The sequence below is a fragment of the Desmodus rotundus genome, chromosome 11, assembly GCF_022682495.2.
Source record: "Desmodus rotundus isolate HL8 chromosome 11, HLdesRot8A.1, whole genome shotgun sequence".
Classification (NCBI taxonomy): domain Eukaryota; kingdom Metazoa; phylum Chordata; class Mammalia; order Chiroptera; family Phyllostomidae; genus Desmodus; species Desmodus rotundus.
This window is the reverse complement of record NC_071397.1, coordinates 60,125,337-60,140,985: the sequence shown is the minus strand read 5'-3', so window position 1 is coordinate 60,140,985 and position 15,649 is coordinate 60,125,337.

Sequence of the window (15,649 nt, the reverse complement as noted above, 5' to 3'; positions counted from 1 at the left end):
GTTTTAATGTCCCGATTCAAGCCGACCTTTCTATAAGAAGAAAGGGTACGTAAGGGATTTGGAAAAGGGTTAATTGGATAAGAGTAGTAGTCCCAGTGGCGATTTTCCTAGTCCTTCTTTAGCTGTTGATCGACAATTTTTAATATGCATCACAGGTGTTCCCTCCAGAGAACACAAGGGTTCAGATCCCCTCTCCCGGGCTGGTAGACCCCCTGGGGCACAAAGGGCGAGTTGCTAGTCCACCTCCTGCAGTCATGGCATTCCACACGAGCTGATCACTTAAGCCCATCAACTGAGGCTAAAGTCTTTTACTCGAGTTTCCCTATGAATTAGACAGCATAAAGCAAAACAAAACAAAAAAACTCAACTCTGAAAATACCGCTTAGCAGTGGACATTGTGGAAACAGCCCTTTTGTGATGTAAAAAGATGAACCAGAAATTAAAGAACTTCCAAAGAACAACCTGTTGCAGGAAGTTTCAAACATGTTTACATTAATGCTCGTGAAGATACATGCTCTGTTAAATTAGAAAGCCTTTCGTTCCTGTTTTCAGAGCGATTTCTTTTCCTTTTTTCTCACCCTACTACATACATTCGTTTCACCGCTTCACCCAGTGAGTACTTGATTGCATTTGTGCAACCAGAAAAAGCAGTTAGAAAGTTTCAACTGCTGCAGAAGAAAAGCAAAGGGTTCTTATGGTAAAAAGTACATCCTTGAGGAGAATCAGCCCAGCATACCTGGGTTGGTCTGAGATAGTCTTCTCTAGATGACCAGTGGTCTGGATATTGGATGCCAGGTGGTCTGGGTACATGAACATTCTTTCCTTAGTCCTTCAGGAGGTAGTCAGAGGGTTATCCGGAGGTTTGATGTATATCCAGGCGTTGATGCAGAACTAAAAAGCTCAAAAGTTTAAGTTCCCAAGCTAGTTAAAACAGGAATAGAATTGTTTCCTCTTTCCTCAATATACTTAATGTTAGTAATTTTACAGCTTGACTACAGCGATGCTATTTTATTTCTTATTTAGGATGTTTAAGTCCCCCCCCCCCCCCGGCAGAAACTCCCATTTCTTTCCTCATTGGAAGCAGCCCCTGTCATAGTACATTATTGGGATTGTGGTTTTTAGAGGCTTAGGACACCTAGTGGACTAAGCTCCCTTTCCACTCAGCAGGGCTGCATTAGTGCACACCACAGACACGGAGCTGAGCCTACACATCCGGGCTCCAGCCTTTATTTATTTATTTGTTTGTTTATGTATTTATTTAAAGATTTTATTTATTTACTTCTAGAGAGAAGGGAAGAGAGGGAGAAAGAGGAGAGAAACATCAATGTGTATGGTTGCCTCTCGCATGCCCTCAACTGGGGACCTGGCCCACAACCCAGGCATGTGCTCTCACTGGGAATCGAACTGGCAACCCTTTGGTTCACAGGCCAGCACTCAATCCACTGAACCACACCAGACAGGGCCCCACAAGTATTTTCAATGCCATTCTTTGGACTACAGTTGGGATTACTGGTATAATATATTAATTTTGTTGATTTGTTGAGCACTTACTAAGTGTAGGTCATTATGGTAATCACCTTAGGATACAAAAAACCTGCAAGTGATGCTGTTCACTGCCTTTTACCCAAATGCAAAGTGATCTATTGCATATTTTAGTTATGACTCATTCCTTTGTGAGGAAGGAACAAACTTTTCTTCTACCCTTAAGGTTCTTCTGGCTGGCCTAGTAGTCAAGTAGAGACATGAGACAGATGACCAAGAGAAAATAGTCAGATTTAATCCATATGTATGAATGGGAGCCCCATATGCATGAGAGTCAGAGACCCCATGTTCAGGGAAGTTTCAGAAATAAAAAGGGGGACTCAGTTATAGAAGACTTTCTGAGCTAGGGACAGGTAATGCACCTTGGGGACTTCAAAGGGTCATTGCGGAATGATAAGAAGAACAGATACTTAGCCACGTGGGTGGGTCAAAAAGGTTATAGCTGATAAGCTCTTATTATGGGCAAGGCCCCTGTTCAAGTTTGACTAGTTAGTTAGAGGGAGGGGCAGAAGTTTCTCTTCAGCCTGAGGCTACTCTACTAAAGTTGCCTTTGGCTCAAAACAATGTGCATACCACAGAGGCACATCCTGGGGTGACTCATTCTGGACCCCTCCATCAAAGATGTACAAACCTAATACTGTTCCATGTTATATAAAGATCTTAGATTCAATAGAGATGATAAAGCAGTGCCAATAATAAGTAAGGAAGTTACCCAAAACATGAAACAATGAAAAAAAAAAAAACAAAAAACCAGTCTCGGCTCCCAAATGTATATTTAAGTATTAAAGATTATGTTGGGGGAAATGGCACTTTTTAAAAAGAAATGTGCTTTTTATTTGTTCTCAACCCTAGCCTGAAGGACAAACCAAAAATTATAGCTTACTGGTAAAATGAAAAAGAAAAGTTCTTTGCTCAAAAGTATCCCCAGTTCTTCCAACTGTGTGGTTTGGAATATTCTCTAGGGCAGTTTTTCATGTTTAGTGTAATTTTTGCTCAAGCTCTGAATCTGTAATTTGTCCTAATTTTCCATAAACACTCCCCCTGCCACTATTTATTTTCTGCTATCTCACAATTTCTAGGGTCCATATTTGGGTGCCTATTATACAGATAAGCAGGAACTTTTAAAGAAATGTTTTTTGTCATCATTGTTACAATGACCAGAAAGAATAAAGGATGGTTGCATTGATTTATATGTCATCTGTATTCTTATAATTAAAATTTTATTTCTAACAAAGAGTGCGTGTACTTCAGGTGTACAATGAGATGGTTTGAGATATGCAGTGAAATATAGACAGATATGGTGAAATGATTGCCACAATCATGCCGTCTCCTGCCGTGTATTATGTTCGTGTGCGCAGTGAAAGCACCTGACTTCCTCGGTGAATTTCCAGCATTGGGCACAGGGTCGTCATGCTGCACCTTGTATCTTCGGGCTTCTCGCCCTACATAACTGCAACTTTGTACCCTTCCACCAACACCTGCACATCCCCCCACCCCATCCCCTCCTGGGAAACGCGGGGCTACTCTCCATTTCTATGCATTTGGCTTTTTTACCTTCCACATATAGGTGAGATTGAGACAGGCTAGTAAGCCAGGAAGGTGAGTAGAGAAACTGAGACAGTAAATCACAAAATCCTATCTTCCCTGACCAAGGACACTTAACTTCCCCAACCAGAGGGCAAATATCTTAAATCACCTTGCTCAGGGAGATAAATAGCAGAAATCTAATTAGTAGCATTGTTCAACCACACCAAGGACAGATAATGTTAAGGGAATAAATCTCATTTTTGGAGCATCAGCATAAAGCCTGATGAATATTCTACTAAGTTCCTCCCCTAAGACCTCCCCTAAACTCCCAGCCTTTACAACTGTCAAGATGGAGGATCCAGCTCTTGTTCTCCTTTCCAGGAGCATGACCACATTGCCCCTCTCTTCTTCCCTCTCAGGCATTCATCTCCTAAACTCTAAGGGTCCCCATGAGACTTGCAACCAGGAGAGCAATGGGCGGCAGTAGCTTGTCCCAGGCTAACTCCTTGAACCTGTCTCTGAGGCCCTCTTTTCTGTGACATTCCAGTTAGCTGACAACAGCCTCCTAAGCTCCCTTCTTTCCCTTCTTAAATAATGTTTAAGAGCCAAAGCAGCCCCGCCTAGGCTCTCTCCTGTGACTTCTGCAGCCTTAAGCCCTCCCTCTGTTCCACTGTTCCGGCTTTTTCTTTTTTTCCATAAAGGAGAGAAGTATCAATGTCAGAGACATGGACTGGTTGCCTCTTGCATGCCCCCAGCCGGGGACTGGCTGGCAATCAAGGCATTTGCCCTGACCGGGAACTGAACCAGAAACCTTTCAGTTCACAGCCCAGTGCTTAGTGAGCCGTGTCAGCCAGGGCTCAGTGTTCCAGCTTTAATAAACACACTCTCAAAATCACCTAGACTCATGTTGTAAAATCTCTCTTCTGCATGAAGAACCCATACACTACAAGCCGGCCCGAGGCAGACCACCTCCTCCATTATCAAGGTCCCTATCCATTAACAAGATCATGCGGTTTTGTTTTTTATTAAGAAAATCTTTCTGTATCTGACTTATGTCAGTGTAGTGTCTCTAGGTCCATCCATGTTGTTGCACATGGCAGGTACATCATGTGTATTTATATTAAGTTGAATCATATGATGTTGCTGATATTTGACCAATTTTTAACCTATAAGGGTAACAGCTTCATATGGCTCAACCCTGTATATTTGAAAGTTTGAATGGAAACAAATCCTATGGCATGGTCATGAAAACTGTCTTTTCTGCTAAGGGAAACATTTGGAGGAAATTAAAGAGCCACCATAAGCAATTGTATCATATGTTGGTAAACCGTAAAGTTCAAAGCTACTTACTAATTTAATATTGACCTTTGGATAAGCCTGTAAGTCTGATCAGGAAATAAGCCTTCTCTTTGTTTTGAGTCTAAAGGAAGACCAGTGGCATTTCAAATGCTTGGCACATATTAGATGAGCTCTTTTTCTTTTAAAACCAGTTGGGAAAAAAAATGATTGATATGGGGAGAGGAAGTGCAGAATGAATCAATACCACAAAGAATCGAGTTAAATGTACTTCCTCGGTGTCAGGCAGTCTTAGTGATCACATGACAAACCAAGACTACTGCTGTTCGGATAATCAGTGTGCAGACTTACATGCTGTTCACACCGTCTGGCCCCCAGAGCGGCCTTATTGCTGAGTTGCCGCTCTCTGCCGTCACGGGGTTCCAGCATCTGGCCTTGCTGTCCCTCCCCTTTGTATGTGTGTTACCGCAAAAGAACACACTCTTAGAAATCGCAGATCAGACGTTTGCCATACTGAGTGCTAGTTCTACCCTTTGTTGATGTAATACTTAAATCTCCTTTTTAACTCTGAAAATTAGGACCCAGAGCTTTGCATATTGGTCAGTAAATGGGGGGTATCCTCTGGTAATTTGAGGACAAATTCAGAAAACAAGATTCAGTGAGACAGGTCACGGTAGTTTTCAACATAAAAGCACAATATTGGCCATTGGTGGGAACAAAGGAGCCTAAGAATTTGGTTTCTGATGCATGACTTTGGACAAGTTACTTAATTTGACTATGTCTTAGTTTCTGGATCTGTGAAATTGTGATAATAATAGTGCCTACCTCAAAGAATTCATGTGAGCATTAAAGACAGCCTGTGTTTGGGGCTACAAGATTTAGCAAATAAAAGAACAGCATGCCCAATTAAATTTGAATTTCAGATGAACAAATACTTTTTTAGTATAAGTATGTCCAAATATTGCAATGGACATGTGCGCTGAAATTTGACTGAGTGGTTTCTATTTTATCTGGAAACCCTGCCTGCGTAACATGCTTATCACGCTGCCTGGCACAGATAAATAAGAGCTATTTTCCATGTCTCCATCAAGGATGTTGTCAAAATAGAAAGGCAGCCCTCACAAATCTCATCCAGCAGCCGAAATTGTCACTAATATAAGATAAATTGTAAATTACAACTGGCTGTTTCCCTCTCTACCCACTTCTAGGTTGTCTGCTCCTAGAGGGTGAAAACCATGTTTTATTCCTCTTTTCCTACCCCTACTGCCTAGTATCTACAATGTGCTCTGCATGTGCCAGTGGCAGAATAAGTGCTTGTTCGAAAGAAATTCAGGAAGGAGCCAGGTTAAGTGGTTGGCTATGTCTTCAGCACTGGCTGGTGGGTCAACACAAGATTTCCTGTCCATTCAGTGAGAGGAGCTGGGGCATGAGGCCGGCTCTCAAGGTCCACTGAGTTCTTCCAGTTCACTTAACCTTGACTTTATTTTCACCCAGCAACTGATATTTTGAGGCTGTTTCTCAACTAGACTCTCCTCTTGGGACATGTATATACTGGCCTATCCACACCAGTATTCCATTCTTGTCTGTAATCTTTCTCCAGACAAATGAGTAAATGGATGAAAAAAAAAACCCACCACCAAAATTCTATGGAATGGTAGTGAGCATGAATTCTGAAGCCAGATATCTTGGGTTTGAATCTTGGTTTTACTACTCATTAGCAGTGTGACTTTGCCCATGTCATTTAACCTTTATGCCTCAGTTTTCTCAACTGTAAAATAGGGATAATTATCTATCCTAAAGGATAGTGAGAATTAACTGAGTTAGTAAGTACTTAGAACAGTGCATAGCATGTGCTATGGAATATATCAATGTTAGCTTACAAAAATAAAAAAGAGGAGCTCTGGATCTTTGCCGACAGGCAGAGTATCCCTCAAACACTCTTTAATGAATTGGATACTTCAGTCATCCTTATCTATGGCCTCTCCACGAGAATATAAACTTTTCTCTCATAAATGACCAAGACAGACCTTTGTCAAAAGTGCTTACTACATATTTGTAGATTCTCTTCTTCTTGGTAGGAAATGGTAATGTTTTGCAGAATGGTCTTCAACAAGTTATGGCAGTGACCGAGTATCCTGCCAGGGGGCTGTGACCCTCCGGGGGAAAACCTGCCCCTCTGTGCGCAGCTGTTCTCTCAGCCAGCGTGCTCTCCAGCCAGGGGTGCTGGCCAGGTGACCGGAAGCAACTGGAAGGAAGGTCTTCCAGACATCCCCGCTGGACCATGTCACTGGCAGCAGCCACCACACATCCAGTTTGCAGTGCTGACCTCCAGGGGGAGGACAGGGGAAGCATATTACTAAGCCTCCTCTCTGTAAGCACACACTCTCATACGTCTTTTCATTTTCAGGAACTGACTCCAATCCCGTACGGAACTGCAAGAAAAGTAGCAGAGGGCGCAGCAATCACTGACCTGGAGCAGTGGTTCTCAGAGTCTGAAGCCAGGATCATGGTCTGCATTTGCGTCACTTGCAAACTTAGAGATGCGCAAACTGGGGTCCTGTTCCTGACCTGCCAGGTCGGAAACTCTGGAGTAGGGCCCAGCAACCTAGGTTAACAGGCCCTCAGGTGACTCATATGCACACTCAGTTTGGGAACCACTGGTCTTGAGCAACCGCTGCTGTCTTCCTCTTTCTTCCTCCTCCCCTCCCCCTTCCCTTCCTCCTCCTCCCGCCTCCCTCTCTCCCCTCTTTCTTTCTCTCTTTCCTCTGTGTCTCCCTCTCTTCCTCTCTCTTTCTCTTACCCCTTTAAGGAATGGATAGGTCTTTCCAAGTTATGCAAACATGAACCCAGTTGACTCAGAGAAACTTGGAAGGGGATTTAGCATTTTCTCTCCTGGAAGTTCAGGAATTGCAAAGTGTTTTGTTCCCCCACAGGTGAAAATGAGAAAATTAGGCTTAGTAAACCTGATTATAAGCCCAGCTGACTTTACAGGCCTCACTCTCTATAGGCACAAAATATCCTAAGACAAAGAAGCCGAGTGATTTACTCCCAACACAGGAAGCTACCCCAGACTGCGCCAGCCCCAAGCACTGAAAGGGCCTGAGGATGCATTGCTTTAACTAGTGAGAGACACACTTCCCATGCCCTTTTGAGATTTAGAATGTAGGACTTCCCCTGACCTTAGCTGTTTTCGGTGTGATTCTCTGGCTCTTGAGTTAAAATGAACTTATCATATATAATTCTCTGGAGGAAACCCCTGGACTCCCCACGGGTGCATTATTAGTGTATGTCTGCCTTCCCACTCTGGGAAGCGGTAAAGGGGGGGGTCCCTTCAGCTCTCCCACCAGAGGACTCTGTGGTGAAGTGAGCTGAGCCCAAAGTTACACACATTCACGGAGCTTTGAGCTGTCAGTCATCTTTTATCATCTAGTCCCACTTGCTAGGTTTACAGGTGAATAAAATGAGAAACAGAAAGGTTAAGGAAGTTCTTAAGACTACTCAGCTTGTCAGTGGCTGAGGTTTTTTTTTGTATAGAAAACTTACAATGTGGTAGGACTTCCTTACGTTGTGGGTTAACTATTGTCTAGAGCTGTGCTGTCCAATCTAGTAGCAACTGGCCACAGGAGGTAACCTTTAATTAATTAAAATTTAAAAAAGTCTAGTTCCTCATTTGCACCTAACCGCATTTCAAGTGCTTGGTAGCTAGGTGCATGTGGCTAGTGGCTACTATATCAGAAAATGCAATAATAAAATAAATAGAATAAAATAGAATAAGAGTTCCGTCACTGTAGAAGGTTCTTGGATGCACTACTTTCAGGTGATCTGTTGTTGTCATGTTATATGTTGACACATCTTATGTCATTTGAATCATCCACTTGTTTCTATGTCTCAGTGCCTCCGACAGTGCCAAGGAGGGTCACGCCCAGATCTTATCCAGCAGACTGAACTAAGACGAAAGTAACGTACACTGCGGTAGCCTAGCTGGTTGCTTACATGTCTGTTGTTTATATGTCATTCATATGTCTGTGAATAGTGTCTGTGTACATCATTCATGCCATTATTCTTTTAGTCGATGTGCATTTATTACATTGCTACTATGTTCCAGGCATAGTGTAGGTGCTGGAATACTGCACTGCCCATGAAGGGCTACTGAATGAGGAGCTGGACACCAGAACAGTTCATTATAATGCAAAATGATGTTTTAATATGTATAAGGATATGGAGAGTTTTGTGGAAGCAGAAAGAGGAAAAACTTGCCGGCTGAGCAGAATTTGGTTAGACTTCACAGAGGTGACATTTGAGCTGAGGCCTGAAGGTTGGGTAGGAGTCTGCCAGTGGACCAAGGCACCCCAGCCACACGAACAGCGGGTGGGGGTAAAAGGTACGGAGGTATGAAATGGCTGCTGTGCTGGGGTCAGTGAAAAGTACAATGAGCTGGGTGGGGGGAGACCGGGGTCAGGTGGTGGGAGCCTTATTAACAAGTTTGAATTTTGCCCTCTACGCATCAGCAGTTAAGTAGTCTCCCTCCCTCAGCTTTCACGTATTAAATCCTGTTGGAAACTCGGGTGCTTCATGTAGTTGAAGGTATCAAGTTATGTGTTTGGCACTGGGCCTGGCACATGGTGTGTGTTCGACAAACCTGGTTCCTGCCCTTTTCCTTGTGTGTTGGCTCCTCTTTTCTCTTAACAAGTTGCTGCTTCTTACTGGCTCCTCATCAGCGTATTTCTAAGTCTCTAGGAGTAACTGATTCCTCTTCTCATTTTCCTGGCTATTAAGTCTGACAAAATCTCACCCTCTTATCTATCACAGGCTCATTGATATGATCTTTTCAACAACAGTTAAAATGTCTACTATAATTTATCTGCTTTCTTTCTCCTGCTGAATTTTTCTTTCTCCTTTGTGATATATGACCTTTTTGCATATAACTTTATAAAGGACATCTCTGGCCTATCCATTACTGTCCAAAGCATACTATCATAAGACAGCATTATAAATGGACAGTTTTCAGGAATAGCTTCATTTTTAAAAGGGCATCTCTTATTTCTGAATGACTGCAGGGATTCCAGTTGTGAGTAAATGTGCCAGGCAGATATTGCTCTTAATTCTCAGGGATTGATAACAGGCGACTAATTCATTCTAGGCCACTGACATGCAGGCTGAGCACACAAATGGAGGCAGAGTCCAAGAGTCTAAGTTTTTTTTAGATTTTGTTTATTTGTTTTTAGAGAAAGGGTAAGAGAGGGAGAAAGAGGGAGAGAAACATCGATGGGCAAGAGATACATCAACCGATCACCTCTCACATGCCCCCACCTGGGGACCTGGCCTGTACCCAGGCATGTGCCCTGACTGGGGATTGAACCTACAATCTTTGGGTTCACAGGCTGGCACTCAATCTACTGAGCCACACCAGCCGGGGCCAAGTGTCTAAGTTTTTAAGAGCTGTAATTCAGACATTGAGGTTGGGGACAGTCTAGCAGTGGCCAGGGTGGAGTGGGGTGGGGACAGTGGGAAGAGGGGATTGCAGAAACTATTATAAAGGACACATGGACAAAATCGGGGGGGGAGGGGAGGGGGGAGGTGGGGAAGGGAGGTGGGTTCAGCTGGGGTGGGGTGGAGGGATGGGAGAAAAGGCATACAACTGTAATTAAATAACAATAAAAATTAAATTAAAAAAAAAAGAGCTGTAATTCCAGCGAACAACTGTTAAATAAATGTGCTTTATCCTCCTACATTGATAAACATACCTTCATAATGACAAAAAATAAAACAAGTTAAAACCCTGATTTTTATATGACAGAAAGTTGGTAAATATTACTAAATCTAATTATTGTTGCATATATATCTGAGTGTTCTGTTGATTGGTATTGATTTTGAGGTGAGATTAAAAATGACTTACATAATTTATAAATGTTTCTGTAAATCTATTTTTCTTTCATTTCAGCAAGAATCACTGTTCTTATCAAGATTTTTAGCAATGATCTAAGATTAAAAGGAGAAATGTTATTTGAGTAGGTTTTATTAAAATGTATATTAAAATAAATACAAACAATAGAAAAATATACATTATTTAATATATATTTCAAAAAATATTTTTCTTCTAAAATATTCAAAATAATATACTAAAATTAAAATGTAAAGAGCAAATTATTAACAAAGATCACTTTAATAAAAATTCTTTAAAGCTTACATTTTACATTTATTTTTATTTATTTATTTTAGATTTTATTTATTTATTTTTGGAGAGAGGAGAAAGAAGGAAGAAAGAGAGGGAAAGAAACATTGACTGGTTTCCTCTCCCATATGCCCAGACTGGGAACCGAACCCACAACCCAAGCAGGGCCCTGGCTACTAATTGAACCAGCAACCTTTTGCTTTGCAGAACAATGCCCAACCAACTGAGCCACACCAGTCAGGGCTAAATTTATTTTTAAAAAATTTAATTTAATGACTATAAAACAGTTTGGTAAAAACAAAGCAATTTAAATTCTTGTGTTCAATGTCCATTTCATTTCCAGTGTGAATAATTGGTATCATGCTTCATGCCCGTTACAACAAACTCATGAGAATGAAAATTTATATTTAATATTGAAAGATATTCCTGGGCAATTGTGTTGAATATCACCCTAAGACATGAGAACCTCCAGAATCTCAAATTAGAACATGAAGAAGCAAGAAAATGGGCCTTCAGCACCCTGGGGAATTATAATGTGTCATGCAAGAAGCTACTGTATTCACTATAACTCAGAAGAATTGACAAATTAATTTATTCCTTTTTTCTCTTAAGTAAGAGAAACCCCTCGTCTTTCCCAAAACCCACAGCAATGACCATCTTCGAATTTGGCAGTGGTACAACCCACCAACCATCCTGGCATTTGTACTCAGGTGCCTTTTGTTTTGAGGACAAAGGGTAGGAGATGTGGATAAGTGTTTCCCTCGGGCCTGTTAGTCACAGAGCAGTTGTGTCCTAGAGGCGCACGTACAAGGGCACGGGAGAGGGCGTCCTCTAACCTCAGTCTAAGGACAGGCCAGGATATGCCCATACCTGTGTCTCAGTCCATTCGTGGTTCTAAAACAGCATACAATGGACTGGTGGCTTATAAACAACACATTTACTGCTTACAGTTTCAGAAATCCAAGATCAGGATGCCAGCAGATTCGGTATGGGGGAGGCCTGCTTCCTGGGTCCTACACAGCCCACTTTTCACTGTGTCCTCACAAAAGCAGAAGGGATGTGGGAACTCTGTGGGGTCTCCTTTATAAGGGAATGAATCCCTAATCACCTAAACATCTGCCAAGGCCCACCTCCAGATCCTTTCACCTTGGGGCTAGGTTTCAGCTTAGCGGAGGATGGAGGGACAGGCCATTCCAAAATATGCCTCTTTGGCATAAGGATTATTTTGGGAAACAGCAGACACAGAAGGAACGCTGAAAACAGACAAGTTAGCTTTTTGTAAGGGAAATCTGCATTTATAAAGAAAATCTCCATTTGTAAGGGGGTCTCTGTCCTATTCCAGAAAGAGAAGACTGCCTGCCTCTTAAATCACAGGAGCCTCTTATCAGAGGAGAACGTCTCCCCCACACCCACCCTGTTTTTGCTTTTGTTTTTTTAATTTAGTTGAAGATGGTATTTAAACCTGAATTCTAAGCCATCTCCTTGAAAGTTACTGATTTTTCCCTGGGTATTTCCCATGTGTACATGAAGTATACATATTATTAAAATTTTTCTTTTCGTTTTTTTCTTGTTAATCTGTCTTTTGTTGGGGGAGCCTCAGCCAGAAACTTAGAACAAATATTTCTCGTCTCCTACAATGTGAGTTTTTGGGGAGACACATTCAGTCTCTAACACTCTGGGTCTGGAGTTTTATTTCTTACAAATCTGTTACCTTCGATCTAGATGATAAATAAAATCATAGCCTGTTAGAATTCTTTGGTAAAACATGGATTAGTGGGGGAGAATGATGATATCAACAGTCGCAATACTCTTTGAATGACACAATTTAAAAAATGATGTTATTCTTTCTACTACAAGAATTTGATGAGCGAGGACATTTTTATAAGCACACTATGTTTCCCGTTACCTCCTCGTCACATAAAATCGAATGAGGCACTATCATTTCTCTACCCTGGTTCCAATTTACATTTTATGAGTCATATATTTCATCCCAATGTGAGTCACTGATAAAGACTGGGAGATGAGCCCTGGCCAGTGTGGCTCAGTTGGTTGGAGCTTCGTCCTGTAAACTGAAAGGTTGCGGGTTCAATTCCTGGTCAGGCTACACACCTAGGTTGCAGGTTTGGTCCCCAGTTGGTGTGGGTTATGATGTTCTCGTATAGGTGTTTCTCTGCCTCTCTTTCTCCCTCCCTTCCCCTCTAAAATCAAAAGTATGTCCTGGGGTGAGGATAAAAAAAAGATTTAGAAGGACAATTTTCATCCTACCAGTTATGGCCACTGGGGGATCCATGACTAAGGAGTTTTTTTATTCCATTTTGGAAGGACTTGGATGTCCCTTGTTAAAAAAAGAAACAATAGGCCCGCAGTGAAGTTGCTGGGGGTAAGCCCATGTCACCAAGACTTAATGCCTCACCTAATTTCAGTGTCAGGAATGCAACCTTTAACCAGTCAATCTTGAATTACCTGGTCAGCACTGGTGACGTAATCCCTAGTCCACCCAAAAGAAGACCCCTTTCATCTCTCATAGGAAGCTGACCTCTCCTGAAACACTCCACTCGTTGTTAGAAACTTCCTTTGTCCACCCCCTTTTGCCTTAAAAGATTTTCATTTGTACAGTTCTTCAGAGCACCTTTCTATGTGCTAGAGGCACTGCTGCCCAATTCATGAATACTTAAAATAAAATCAATAAGACCTTTTAAATTCACTCAGTTGAATTTTGTTTAACACCCTACAGCCTTATGGTGGGATTGGGGAGGGGTTACCTAGGCTACACTAGGGCACTCTAAAGGAAGTACTGGCCATGCCAGAGCCAAGGGCTTTCTAGGACACAGAAGGAGAAAAGAAACTCTGATTAATTCTTGCCTGCATATATGATTATGCACAGTGAGAAGACTGAACTTCACTTTCTGTGTATAAACAGCCCAGACGTGGACAGTGCCCCTGCAGTGCTTTTGATGCCCCTCAGCTTCACTCTGCAGAATGAAGCCCTTGCTCTGAGCCCCTGCTGAGGCAGATAGGCCAAGGCAAGGTGCTTAAAATTTGTTGTAAGGTGGTTAGGTATGTTGAGCTGAATACGAAAGGGGTGTATTCAGAGAGAAACATCGAGGAGACAGGTGGGGAAGTAGGACTGGAAATTCCAAGAAATTGGGCTAGGTTTCTGGTTGTCCTTGGAGAGGTGAGGAGGAAGGCACAAGAACAGATACATGAACATATCCTGTGAGCCCAAACTTGTGCACATTTGCACACATAATAAATGTTTGAACTGAGGGCTGTGTGGTGCTGGGGGAGCTGGGAGGAGCTGGAGCGAGCCCATTGGCTTGCATGTGGGATGTCCAGGGTTAGTAAAGAAACAGTCCCTCTGCAGACTCCTCTCCAGAATGCCAGCTTACGCTCAGTGGTGTTATGCGATAAACTGAGGTACATTAAAACTGTGAAGAGTTTATTTGAGCAAGCACTGTTCCAGGTGGGCAACTGCAAACCGGAAGCTGTTAGGTGAGCTCCACAGACGGGAGCTAGGGTTAAGACTTTTACAGAACAGATGCATTAGCAAAGCAAGGAAATTGTTTGATTGGCTATAGCTTCAACGCCTGTCTTATTTGGAAAAGCCCAGTTGGCTGTTTGTGCTTAACTATCCTTAGACTTTAGTTCCATGACCCCGGGGGCATTTGCAAGCTTAGGTTTTGGCTTGATCACAAGGCTTCAGAATCGATGCAGTCTAAAGGCCTCCTCGCTTAATTAATTTAACAGGGATCAGACCCTCTTTATGCAGGGGTCCCTCGTGTAGCGGTCAAGTGAGAAACTGGAGAACTGCTTGCAAGATACCCCCATCTTCATCCCTCCCCTGAACCTTGTGTTTCTGGTAAAATATGCAAGGAAGGGATCAATTTTTTGTGTTTACTGGCTAAAGTGGTCCTGCTAGGAATCCAGGGGAAGAATATAAGATTACTTACCAAGATATCTTCCTGGGAGCCCTTTGATATTATGGTCACCTAACCCTTCTGTAAATTGTCTCTAACTCTCTCTCAGCCTGTAGCACTTGCCCAATAAGGCAGAGCAAGCATGAAATAAAAACAAATGCAAAACTTATTTCCAACCTCTATTTGTTTTGAGGATCCAGATTTTAAATGACACTTAAAATGTATTTTAAATGAAGGTAATAAATTCTTTACCTAGTAAATAACGTTTTCTTAAGCTTGTATACCTTTAGGCTTCCAATCCTTTTGAGCTTGAATTTTCTACACAAATGCATGATTGCTTATATCAGTGTTTGGTACCCTGTGATTCCCAGATCTCTGGGTTTAGTTGTTCCAGAGTAGTGCTGTCCAATATGGTAGCTACTAGTTGATGGCTATTGAGCACTAGAAATGTGGTTGGCCTGACTGGAGATGTATGGTAAGTACAAAATACTCTCAGTGATCTCAAAGACTTGGTAAACAGATTCTAAGATGGTCCCTGAAAAGTTTTGCCTTTGGGATGTCAATTTTAAGAAATAAGATTCAACTCTGGCCACTTTAGCTCAGTTGGTTGATTGTCGTCCAGTGAACTAAAAGGTCGCTAGTTCGATTCCCGGTCAGGGTGCTTGCCTGGGTTGCAGGCTTGGTCCCCAGTTGGGGTTTGTTCAAGAGGTGACTGATCGCTGTTTCTCTCTCACATTGATGTTTCTCTCTCTCTCTCTCTCTCTTCCTCCCTTCCCCTTTCTCTAGAATCAATAAAAGAAAAAAAATTAAAAAAGAAATATGTAAAGTACTCATTTTCACTTTTTAAAATCTAAGACACCCATACCCACCCACCCCCATTTTTCTCATTTGTCCAAAATGTCACATATACCAAATTTTGTGTCTTTGGAATTATCATGCTTATGGGAATTCCCCAGAAGCGTGTATAACAATTTTGATTTTCTCTTGTTAATTTGTCTCTGTTAATTTGATTATTAACCCAGCTAGAAGAACTTATACGACAGGAGGAAAAGTATTATTTTTTTTTTAGCCCTCACACTCCCAATCATCCTTGCCTTACACCTTTGTGGAATCTCCTCAAATATGTGTGGGGCCTGTGACTGGCTTCTTACCAACTGAATATGGCAAATGTAACTGGATGGGACTACCCATGTCA